Genomic DNA, 12,662 nt, shown 5'->3' with positions numbered 1-12,662 from the left:
TCAATGCGGCGCGTTTTTCGATTTGCCACGAATAAAGTTGCGATCAGCTGGTTTCCAAGAAGGAAAAAGTACTGTGTCGCCGTAGTTATCCATCGCTGTTATACTAGTGGTGCTAAAGGTAATATCAACCCTCTGCTTGAGCGTCGCAGTGACGGCATATTGGTTTAGGATGGTGTTTGCGGTCACTAAGCAAATATAAGTAGAAAACAATGAGAAATTCCTTCTGCCATCCGTGCCAGTCTGCTACTACATTCTTGACGGTCACTTGAATAACATTGTGTTTGTTTTAAGCAGAGTTCCAGCGTAAAACAAAACTGTGCTTATTTATTTATTTCAATACCCTAAAGGCCCTAGTGGGCATTACATAGGGGGGGATTTCAGGTGAGTACACGTTTCAGGTGTTCCTGAAGGTATTAAAAGTAGCACCCTTATCATTTTCAGGCACTACTGCCACCAGTCGCCAAATTAAGTGGCGCAATGTGTAGTAAACACACCTGAAACCTTTAATTGGAGCTGCGGATGTCAGCCTGGTGGCATGGTGCGTAGCCTGCCGGCTGAAGCATGTCACGACACAGGCCGGAAATTGAAGTTCATGAACGCGGACAAGATACTGACATATGCTCAAGTAAGCATAGCTATGCATCATATTTTATTTCAGTGATATCCTGGATGCACACAGACGTGACACTTGTTACACCTTTTCACTTGCTTTTTTTTATTAACGACTGTAAATTTAGAAAAATCATACCAACGTAAATTATGGGGTTTTACGTGCCAAAACCACGAATTGATTATTAGGCGCGCCTTAGTGGGGGACTCCGGAAATTTCGACCACCTGGGGTTCTTTACCGTGCACCTAAATCTAAGTACACGGGTGTTTTCGCATTTCGCCCCCATCGAAATGGGGCCTCCGTGGCCGGGATTCGATCCGGCGACCTCGTGCTCAGCAGCCCAGCACCATAGCCACTGAGCAACCACGGCGGGTGCATACCAACGTAAAAAATCGACGTGTTTAACAGCTGCTGCCATGACACTGACACTTAAGCAGACTTTTTTTTATGAGTTGAAAAGCAACGAAGTATCCCTCGAACTTCAGCAGGGTACAAGCGGCACTCGCAGTCGCGTGCACGCTCACAGCGCCATGCGGGAAAGAGCGGAAATGCGCGCAAATTTCTACAACAAGCGAGTTTGTCAACAAACAAAACTACACTATTCATCGCTAAGGCCAAGCAGCTATTGCGCCGTTGCAGACGACGCAGGTCTGGATGCTTGTGATAAGAGCTTGGGACAAGTTTCCGCGCCATCTATGATTTGTGCCTCAAATCAGCTGGCTGTTGAACAGCGTGGTGGTGAACAGTGTGGGAGTCTCCTGACTATCGCGTCATCTGTGGAAAACACCACTTCAACGCAGCATAGAGCTACAAACGCACATTATGCAAAACCGAATAAATGGAATGTCTAACCAGAGGAGTTTCTTTTTTTGGAGGGGGAGGGGCACTCTTTTGTCAATTTTGTAACTTTTTCAGTAGGTGACGACGCGTCGAAGCCGTCTCATAATTGTCGATGAGTGGTGGCCCGTAAGCCAATTACCTCAGTAGATTGATAATGCCCGGAGCGGGCCCGGACTTTGAAGCGGACTTTTGGAAACTCATGCCCAGAAATGCGAGACAGATGCGCGAAACATCTAGCGCCGTCTCTAGGTGGGCGTTAGTTAGGCACTGACTAACTGAATGGGCACCGCAGTTAAAAAAAAGACGCTCTCGAAAAAATGCACTTATCAATTAGGATTTGAGTGATATTTAAAGAAAAGACCTGTTCAGGTGCATCTTCGGTAAGCTTGATGACTGCGGTGATGACGCTCTAGGTTTCTTAGCAGTTTTATTATTTGAGGGGGGCCTCCATTGATATCAGGGAACCACTCAGGAATGTAGAGCTTTATTACTACGGTGCTCTACCAGAATTTTCGGGGTGTGTGGTATCATTGAAGAGATCGGTTTGAAGGCTTCTAGGACCTTGCGATCACCATTCTTTACATTCGCGATGAACAGTTGGGTGATAGCGTTTCGCAAGCACTTTTAGGCCTGTAGTCCAAAGACACGTTAGCCTTCTAAATTGCATTAAAGTGGACATGCCGCGCCACTTCGCCGGCGCCCAGACTCACTTGGAACATGGCATGAAAAGCGTGTTCTCGAAGCACATGTCCGAGACGCGGTCGGGCTGCAGACACCCCGCACGGCATCGCTCCCAGCTGGTGAACCGATTCGTGCCGCGATTGCAAAGCTGGGATCCAAGCGCCGTGGTCGGGACACAAGCCAGCTCTTCCGGGTCGTAGTGGAACGCGCTGGTGGTCGGTCGCGTGCAGTACGTGTAGTAGTAACGGCTGCAGTCTTGCCTCAGCTGCGAAGAGGGGGGCGGTAACATGCGTACCTTGTTTGGGGATAGCAATAATGCACATACAAACATGGGTGTACGTGCAGCCGCTAAAAAAGCATCAGCAGATCGTATATGCAAGTTATTAGTAGACATTGATCCAGGGGAGCATCAGATGAGTGCGAATTCTTTTTGGCCTGCAAGTACTATCAATTCCAATGCAAAAGTTCTTTTTTTTTTTGTAAATGGGCTAATTTCTGGTTTTTTCATTTTACATATGGGTTTTATACTTTTTTGTAGAGGAAAAACATTTTGAGCTGCGTTTATGAGTACTTGCTTGAATCTGAGCTGAGAACATCCAATATTACTTCCACGCCAATTGCTATATCCCAGGTTGAAATATGTGGGCTTAAACGCGCAAATTTCCACAATAAGGGGAATTGAGGAAAAAGCCTACACTAATGCATTATGTCGCACTAAACGCCCGTTTCCGTTTGTTTCTAGTAACAATTATTACCAGAAAAAAATGAATTGCGGATGTATATATACATAGTGCGAAATAACGCTTTTATGTCCACATTTCGCTCTTACTGTACGTCCTAGGACATTGAAGGCGAAACTGTCCCGCCTTCCATGGCAACCTGTTAAACATTGTTTCGCATGGCAGAAACAGCCGCTGTTACTTGTGCACCTGAAAGGATGCAACCGGTTAGGTTTCTTGGAGTGTTCAGCCTCACTGGAGGCCCCAGGTGTGCAGGGCTTTGTTGTCTGAGAGAAATTCTGGCAGGGCTGCATGTTTTTGTTGAACCCCTAGGCATTATATCTGAACCCGGCTTTCTCTCGCCTGAGTGTTGCATTCCAATTTCGGAGCTATAAGCCGGTATACCCCGACGACTGGCTATCAAGGAACGTGATTTCGATATTCGACAGCGTTGACAGCGAGAGCCATTGGCCGCGAAAAGCCCGACTTGCTTTCGCTGGTATTTACACTTAAGTCTGCTCACAGTTTGCAAACATTTGCCTTGGGGCTTTCGCCCCACTACCTGTAAGTATTCTTAGTAAGCTTGTGTTTGCAGATTTTCGATGTTAATGGGAATCATATCTGTGCCCTCGGTCATAAGCGCCGACTACGGGGGGCTCGTGGGCTCGAGCCCCCTCCGGAGCTTTCCCGGGGGGCAGTACCCCCCCCCCCCCCCCCCACAGGGGAAGGGCTCTGAATTTTGATTCATACTTTGGCTTTATTTCGGCAAATCCTGACCATAGGAGGACAAGCGCATTAGCAGCACGAGTGGTGGCTACCTTATCCGTGTTTTCGTACTTGAAAATTTTTTTTCAAAAGTTCCGTTGAGAACACCATCCACAGACATAATATATTTAAATATATACACAGGACAAGGTTTATTATATTTTTTAAAGAGAAGGAGGTAGCCAACTAAATTGATAGCCTATGCCTAGAGAATGAGTATGATGATATATGTTCACCTCACTTCAAATTACTTTCCGTGCTTTTTTGACCCTGAAAAAAACCTGCAGACTTCAGTGACCCTTCGGCAGTTTTCTATCAACGGCGTGTGAAAAGCACATAAGTGATATGTGTCTCAACATTGATTCTCTACCCAGTAAGGCAATGCTAATTACTGGCGACAAAAAAGAGAAAAAAACTCTTCTAATTATTTAAAACATTTACTCATTAGGCATGGAAACATCCCCTCTTGCATGCAGAGGCCATATAGTACGGGGTGTTTTAGCGAACACTTTCAAAAATTTTTAGAGGTTGCCTGTGTCAGATAGCACAATTCTAGTTCATGAGCGGGTCTACTAAAAGAGGCGGACATTACTTACACAAAAATTGAAATGCATAATCTACTAATTAACAAAAATTCACCAATTAGGTTTTTAACATATTAAATTATGGCCCAGGTTGTAATTTACAAATTCTAGCCGTGGAGTTCGTAAGGCGGATACACTAGGAATGAATTCTCAGGATGGCACCAGTTTCGAGATATTAATTCGCGATCATTGCGAAGAAATCAATTGGCGTTCCAGTTACTTTTGTGCTTACCCGCTGTGGTTACTTAGTGGCTATGGTGTTAGACTGCTAAGCATGAGTTCGCGGGATCAAATCACGGCCACGGCGGCTGCATTTCGATGGGGGCGAAATGCTAGAACACCCGTATACTTAGATTTAGATGCACGTTAAAGAACCCCAGGTGGGCTAAATTATTCCAGAGTCTTCCACTGCGGCGTGCCTCATAACCATATGGTGGTTTTGGCACGTAAAACCCCATTATTTATATATCTATTCATGCTTTTGTGTTTCGATGCATAAAACGACGTTTTGTTAAGAAAGTGACTGGCACGCCAATGCATTTCTCCGCAAATTTAGAGAATTAATATCTCGACACTGGTGTCAGCCTAAGAATTATTTCCCAGTGGATCCGAACTCCACGGCTAATATTTGTAAATTGCAACATGGGTCATAAGGTAATTAGCTAAAAAATTATTGGTTAATTTTGGTAATTAGCCGATTATGCACTTCAATTTTTTGTGCAAGTAATGTCCGCCTCGTGGAGTAGACGAGCTCATGAACTAGAATAGTGCTATCTGCCACAGGTAACCTTTAAAATTTTTTGAAAGTGTTCGCTGAAACACCTTGTATATAGAATTCCCTCAGTAACAGAAAGGATGCCAAGCCGGATTAACTCGAAATCAGAATAAATACAAGTCTAGAAGTCATGCGCAGCAGCGCTCATACTGGGACTCAAATTACTAAAACAAAAGAGTGCCGTTTGGCCGGGAAGGCGAACCAGTATTAGTGATAGCGAAGTAGAAGAAAATTACACGAAGGAAGATTCTTACCAAGTAAATTCGTGTAAGGATCGCACCCGTGTAAGTGCCGCACCCCCAAATTGACAGCCAATATTTATAAAAAATATTCATCAGCCCTTCCGGTGTCGAGAAAATGGGGTTAAACGAAGCTTGTCATGTTGTGTATCGGACCTTCGTCAGCGTAAAATTCACGACATGTCACGATAATAAAACATAAACGTTTATTAAATGTATACATCGAGGGAAGGAAACGTACAAAGCAACGGAAGGAAATGTTGCAAGAAAGGGAAACAAAAGTAGAAAGAAAGTGAACGAAAAGTAGTAGAAAAAGGAAGGGAAAGGAGAAGGTCAAGTACACACACAACCTTTGCTTACCCCCCTTTTTTGGACAGGGGAACGGCTGGTGATTTTCTTTTTTTCGCTCTTTCTCTCTCTCTCTCTCTTTCTTTCTCTCGTTCTTTCTTTCTCTCTCTCTTTCTTTCTCTCTCTCTTTCTTTCTCTCTTTCTTTCTCTTTCTTTTTTGTCCCTGGTATGTGCCATTGGGCTTGGACCCTTTCTGCACTATCCTCAGGATCGGCCCACATGACAGGGGTATGCGGCATTGAGCTTGGACCCTTTCTGCACTTTCGCCAGGATCGGCCCACTTTTCAGCGTGGCATCGCCACCACCACCACCACCGGAGACACTTTTGAGCCTATAAAGCTTCGCTTAAAAAGACATCCAACGGAGAAGCAATCGCGTTCCGTGCGCTGATTCTGATCGGGCTCAACAGCGAATTGTCGCGCGCAGCGTATTTTCGCGTGTTGCTACTGGATCGCGGATGTTTACGGCGGATTTCATACTCGTATTTGGAAAAATGAGGTCAAATGGCTCGGTCCCATGAAAGGCCCGTCAAAATCGCGACATAAAGGTGCGGCCCTTACACGAGTCTATACGTTAGTTAGAGTGGCCGTATAAATTGTAGTAAACATTTACATAAAATTACAATAGCAAGAATAGTGTAATGCACGGACCATGTAAACCTGTAAATACCTCACTGGATGACCTCGAGCAGTCGCTTTCACAACGCAAGCATTATGAAGAACCCCGGCAGCGGATGCGAACGGTTCCTACAGTCGCGCGATTCACCGCAACTTCGAAAATTAGATTCATCATGATTATCTGCCTATTTTTATGTCCGCTACAGACGGCCTCTATCAGTGATCTGCAATGACCTCTGTCTCTTAACTCCGCAACACTAGGGGCGCGGAAAGACAGCCCGGCAAGGACGACAGCTCGCATGAAGTTAGCAGCCATCCCTGGTCGCCCTCTATCATTGCACCCACCAATGATTACCAACAATTAGATATGGCACGTGGGCCCTATAAGCGTGAGCCGCGTAAAGTCATTCACAGCTATGGCACGGCTAAAGGAGAAGACGCGTGCTCTCCTTGCCATTCGTGTTTGATTACATGACCTACAACTAACCCGAATATAGAATGCATGGGAAGATAATGCCCATCAAGCTGCCATCCTTATCGGCTCACTGTTACGTGCTTTTTTCCGCACCCACAGTGTATGGGTCGCTCATTACATGGTTTTTGGATTTAATACGGAACATCACGGCGACGACAACGGCGAAAATTTGCCAGGAGTGTCGATATAGTTGCTTTCGCCATAAAGCGAGAAATGAAAAATTGGTGGCAAAGGGTGTATCCTTGTAGTGTAGTTGCTGTAGTGAAGCATACTGGCGCGCCCTATAGATGGACTATGATCATCGGCCCGCCGCCGAAGAGGGGCTCGCGCTCTCGGTGTCTGACGATCGACTGAGACGGTCGCGTTTCTGAGTTGTCAATAAACCGCATTACATATTTGGTGGAGCTGTGCTGGATGCTACTTCCCCAACCCTGGAACTACGTAATCAGACACTGCCGGCCATCATGCCTGACGACGCCAGCCAGACACCACCTCCGACATCGCCAACATTGATTTGTCCTGGCTCAATGCGTCAACGCGATCCTCCCATCTTCAGCGGTTCCGACGAATACGACGTAGAAGATTGGCTCTCGTTATACGAGCGGGTGAGTGCCCACAATAAATGCGACGATACTCAGAAGCTCAGCTACGTGAACTTCTGCCTTACGGATGTCGCTAGCGTGTGGTACCAAAACCACGAATCCGACCTCCGCACCTGGTCAGATTTCAAGGCGCGCATTACGCAAGTCGTCGGTCGCCCTGCGGTGTGGAAGCTCCGTGCCAAAGAGCGCTTGCGCAGCCGTTCCCAGCAACCCGGTGAAAACTTCACCAAGTACATAGAAGATGTTGTGGACCTTTGCAAGAACGTCGATCCATCGATGACTGAGCATCACAAGATCCGTCACGTCATGAAGGGCATCGAAGACGACGCATTCCAAATGCTCTTCTCGAAAAGCCCGCGGACAGTGGTTGAAGTAACTGAACTTTTTCAGAGCGACCACGAACTCAGGAGGCATCGTCTGCTCACTCGTCGTTCTTCTAACCCCGATACTTACATTGCAAGTTTAACCGCTGTGGCTAACAACGACTATCTGCTCCACGAAATCAAGGAATTCATAAGCTCCGAAGTCGCCCGCCAGTCTTCTTCACTACAATATATATATATATATATATATATATATATATATATATATATATATATATATATATATATATGAACAAGAAGAAAGGGAACCATGAGCCCGATTATTATTAGAATCGGGCCCTTCGGTTCCCTTTCTTCTCGTTCATTACATAACGAGGGCTCGAATCCGGCAACATTGATACCTTCAGGTATGCATATGTGGGTTTATTGACCAGTTGCCATCACCCAAGAAGATCACGTACTCGTGACGCCTGCGGTAGAAAGGATGTTCCACTTCCACCGCCATGGTTTGTGAGTGGTGGCGCTGGCTAACGCTCCCAGGGTTAGTTTTAGTTTCAAAACATAAATACCCCAGAAAGTGGACGGGAAGACGCCTCCGCGGTAGCTCAATGGTAAGATCATCGCACGCGTAATGCGAAGACGTGGGATCATTCCACACCTGCGGACACTTGTGTTGCATCCATTTTCATTTCCATTAATTCATAATTTCTTTAATTCAACGAGTAAGTACAAGTAATTTCCCCTATGTTGTCCTTAGTGTCTTTGTTTCTTGGATTCGTATGGTGTGATATATATATATATATATATATATATATATATATATTGTCAGGGTGTTTATTGACAAGATTGAGAGATTGAACTTGGTGCGGCAGTCAGAACCCTGCGAGCAGTCAGGACAAGCCCCGTGTGTAAAAACGCTGGTGATGCGCCTGACTGACCGGCACTTCGTCGTATTTCATATACACCGGAGATGCACCTGGCTAACTGGCACTTCTTCTTCGTTACAATATATATATATATATATATATATATATATATATATATATATATATATATATATATATATATATATACATGGGTAGGTTTCGGTAAGCTAGTTTAGCCCCTGACCCCCCCCCCTCTCCCCCCCCCGGAAAAATCAAAGCTTTCTGCCTATGCCCTCGGTATTTACAAAACTTCTGTAATATGTAAAAGGGTTTCCTCATCTGCCGGCGTCCGGCGGGTGCGTCTGCCACCCATCAGGGGATCAATCTGTGAAGTACTAAGAAGATCGAGGCGGTGACAACGCATACCGGGCTGCACCTATGTACGACAAATTTGCCGATGGATGGGGCCTGATGTGTTCGTCTTAGATCTAGTTGATTCAAATTCAGGTAACACACGTTCCGCGTCTTGCCACTTGTCACTGCTTACAACATTCTTTGCGTTATGCAAAATGGCAGTTTCAACCTCTTGGTTATGGTTGTATACCTGTAAAGCAGTGTTTCACGAATGTATACACTGGCGGTTTTGTCATTTTCTCGTTGCTAAAATAAAGGCATTCAGCGTGCTCGATTCGGTGAAACACAGCCAGCAATTGCGTGAATATGGCTTGCGCGCCTTCGTTCCCATAGCTGAAGCTTCCATAGTCGGAAAACAATCTGTTCATGCGCCCTCGTGCTTTCTGTCTTACATCAACGGCGACGAAATACTTTGCGAGCATCCGATGTTCAATTCGAACGTTGAATGTTGAATTCTGTCACGATCTCATGCAGATATTGGTCCGCAAAGGCAAATGTGTTGGCTGAGCAGTGCAAAACTCGCGCTAAGTTATGTAACATAAAACACAATGAGTGAAAATCAAACGAAGTAACTTGCGCCAACAAGAGTAAGTCGTACACATTCAATGTACACGACAAAAGTGCATAAGCACAAGTCGCAAAAAAAAGTCTGTGAATGCTGCAAACAAACGGATCTCATAAACTTGGTCTCCCAGAGTGCAGCACCTGCCAATCCTGGAATATGACACTGACATCTTCTGAAGATGAAACTGACGCAGTTGTGCAACAAAAACATGAAGCCCTGCCAGCATTTCTCTCGGCCTGTCTCACTGGTGAGACAAATTGTTACGACTGACAGCTAATATTTGACTCTTAAACGTTGTGGCGCAAACTTCATCGACATATCGTTTTAAGCTAAATTTTGTTCGGAAATGATAGAACCTTAAGTGCACGAAAGTGTGCAAAATAGGAAAAAAATATAGGCTGGACATAATTGGGGACCTAGATGCAATGGGGTAGGTGAAAAGTCTTGTGCGTGCTGCTGGGGGTGTATGGACAATAGGATACTGAAATGGAGGTAACGAATTGACAGTTATAAGCGCATTACGAAGCTAAGATGATTAAGTATAGGGGCCTACGGTTTAATCCTGCAATCATGCTCGCTGTCTATTCGTAGTGAGCCCGCCGTGGTGAAAGGAGGTGGGCGCAAATTGTCATCCCTCTGTAATGTTCCCGAGTCTCTTCACACCATTTCCAGACGCTACTTGTTGAACGCTGTGGCACCATAGCCGAACAACCACAAAATGTCTGCATAAAGCTTACACATTTGTAAGCTTTATAACTCCTGATGAGCACAGATTTGAGCTTGATGGATTATACCTGCTATGGCTGAGCGAGTCCTCTCAAACGCGACCACTAAGGCTCGGATCGAGAGAAGTACTGCCAGCTATGCCGCTATGTCTCTCCGGAAGCCGAGTGAGGGGCTAAATTTATGTCCGATTGGGTCATGCGTGGCGTGGCAATGGCGCCAGCTATGCACGCGACCTATGCATAGTCCAGTATTGGCTTTCTTTCCTCTACACAACCATACGAATATAAGGTGAGTGGGTAGAACGGTTCCAAAGAGATACGCGATAAAATATTACATGTTTTAGTTAATATGGTGTTACTAAGCGACCCCTTATGCTGACCGAACTGCGAGACGTTTCACTTAAACAAAAAAAAAATTATGTGGATCTCACGTCTACTGTGGGAGTCTATGTTAGCGAAGTTTCCTGTGCTGTTTGTTTTATTTGACGATAATGAGCGGTGGCGATGACCACGAATGTTTAAGTTATTAAGCGTTTAGTCCAATACGAGGGTGGTGAGTTGGTGTTAAACGTTACCTTGCGTGCACCACTGCTGTTTCTGTGCGTAGTACACACAAGAAGCCGCGAGACGGGTTTGCTTGAGGCGTTGTTATGCGCCATTGTTCATAACCTCAGAGAAGGTCAGCATTGTCATTGTCTCACACGGCACATCGCATCGTGGTAGAAGTGTTCATTATTATTTAAATTATGGGGCTGCACGTGCCAGAACCACAATCAGATTATGAGGCACGCCGTAGTGGAGGACTCTGGATTAATTTTGACGCCGTGGGCTTCTTAATGTGCACCAAAATCTAAGTGGAAGAGCGTTGTTGCATTTTGCCTCCACTGAAATGTGGCTGTCGCGGTAGGGATAAAAATCGCGACATCGACCAACGCCATAGCCGCAAAACTACCGCCCCGGGCACAGAAGTGTTGATTTTATGGGTGGATGCTTCCGTAGTGTCGCCTAGACGCTATACAGTGCTTTAATGCGGCCTTGCGTCTGCACGCCGTGCGTCAGTTGTCCGCTTGACAAATTTGCATGGCGTTTATTTTTCAGAAATAGCCGGAACGTACCGTGCCATACCTTGAACCGATATTTATCCAGTTTGTCCGCAACCCCTGTCGTGTCGAGTAGTAGCGTTTCCTCGTCTTCTCACGTCGCCTTTTCCCTCTCCCTCCTACCCCGCATCTATGGGAACGGCGAGCGATGAGGGGTAAGGCTGTCATCCACTCGTTTTGTGACTGCGTAGGTGCTACCCCTTCTCTGCGTTTTCTCTGTACCTCCTCTCTACCATTTTGTCCACCTCCCCTCTGGACTGTAGAGCGTTAGTAGAAATGTAAGGGCTGCAGCTCCTGCAATGCTCTTGCGGCGGGTCACAGGTAATTACGGTATTCGAAACTCCAGAAGGTATTCTTAACATGCGAAGCTATAGGAAGGTTCGAACGAGTTTCGCGCGTCGCCTTGCGCGCTGCTTCCTTGCGTCAACACGCCTGCGAAAGCCTGCTTTTGACAATGGCACTACATAGTGACAGGTTATGAAATGCCACCTACATCCATAGGTCGGCAAGATTAACGGAACTCACTTAGACTCACTCGCACTTTTAAGACGAAAACCTTTCGGGGCTCGTTGCGTGGTAGCCTTGGAAAAAAAACGCGGTGACTAGTCGAGTGGTACAAAAACAACCACGTGACCTTCTCCGAGCGAGTTGGCGGCTGGAGAGGTGAACGAGTGGTGCGCGCGCACAGAAAAAGAATCGCCATATCGACGAAGTGAATGATGATGAGTGGGCTAAGCTCCGGAGGTAATCTGGTAAACCGTGAATCCTCGGTAGTTTTTCCCCACTCGATCATCATACAAAGATGTGTCACAGAAACATGGGGGTGTGATGTGATACAGTATACACACAATGTTTTGTTATTTACATATTGATACAGTATATACACAATGTTTCATTTTTTACACATGGGGTAGATAATGATTTTGTTCAAGAGCTCTACGGACCACAAGGAGGAGTTCCCCTGATTCTGTTTTAGTCATATATGACGTTAAGCTCAGGAGAACGTTTCCCTTTGAGTATAACGGCATTGTGGTCCGTAAAGTACAAAGCCAAGGGATCGTGAATTGGATGTAGTCTAAAGTTCGAGAAGGCGATGTTCTACTACGAGCTCTCACCGCAGGGTCTTGACGTCGAGCGCGCGCTGCAGCCGCTTTGCGAGCCCTCCGCTCCGCCTCCGCCTTGTCTTCTTCGGTGTTCGTACTAGCAGGGTAGCAGTATCGAAGCGCATTGAGTGTCTACCAGCGAAAGAGAAAGGAAGCGCGCCAAGAGCGAGTGGAGCGCGCGCCGCAAACGAGTCTTCTTCGGTGTTCATAGTAGCAGGGTAGCAGTATCGAAGGGCATTGAGTGTCGACCGGCGAAAGAGAAAGCGCCATCTAGTGGGGGCCATTCCAATCAAACGACAGCACAGCTGCG

The sequence above is a fragment of the Dermacentor silvarum genome, chromosome 1 (assembly GCF_013339745.2).
Source record: "Dermacentor silvarum isolate Dsil-2018 chromosome 1, BIME_Dsil_1.4, whole genome shotgun sequence".
NCBI classification, from domain to species: Eukaryota; Metazoa; Arthropoda; class Arachnida; order Ixodida; family Ixodidae; genus Dermacentor; species Dermacentor silvarum.
This window is presented reverse-complemented; position numbering follows the sequence as displayed.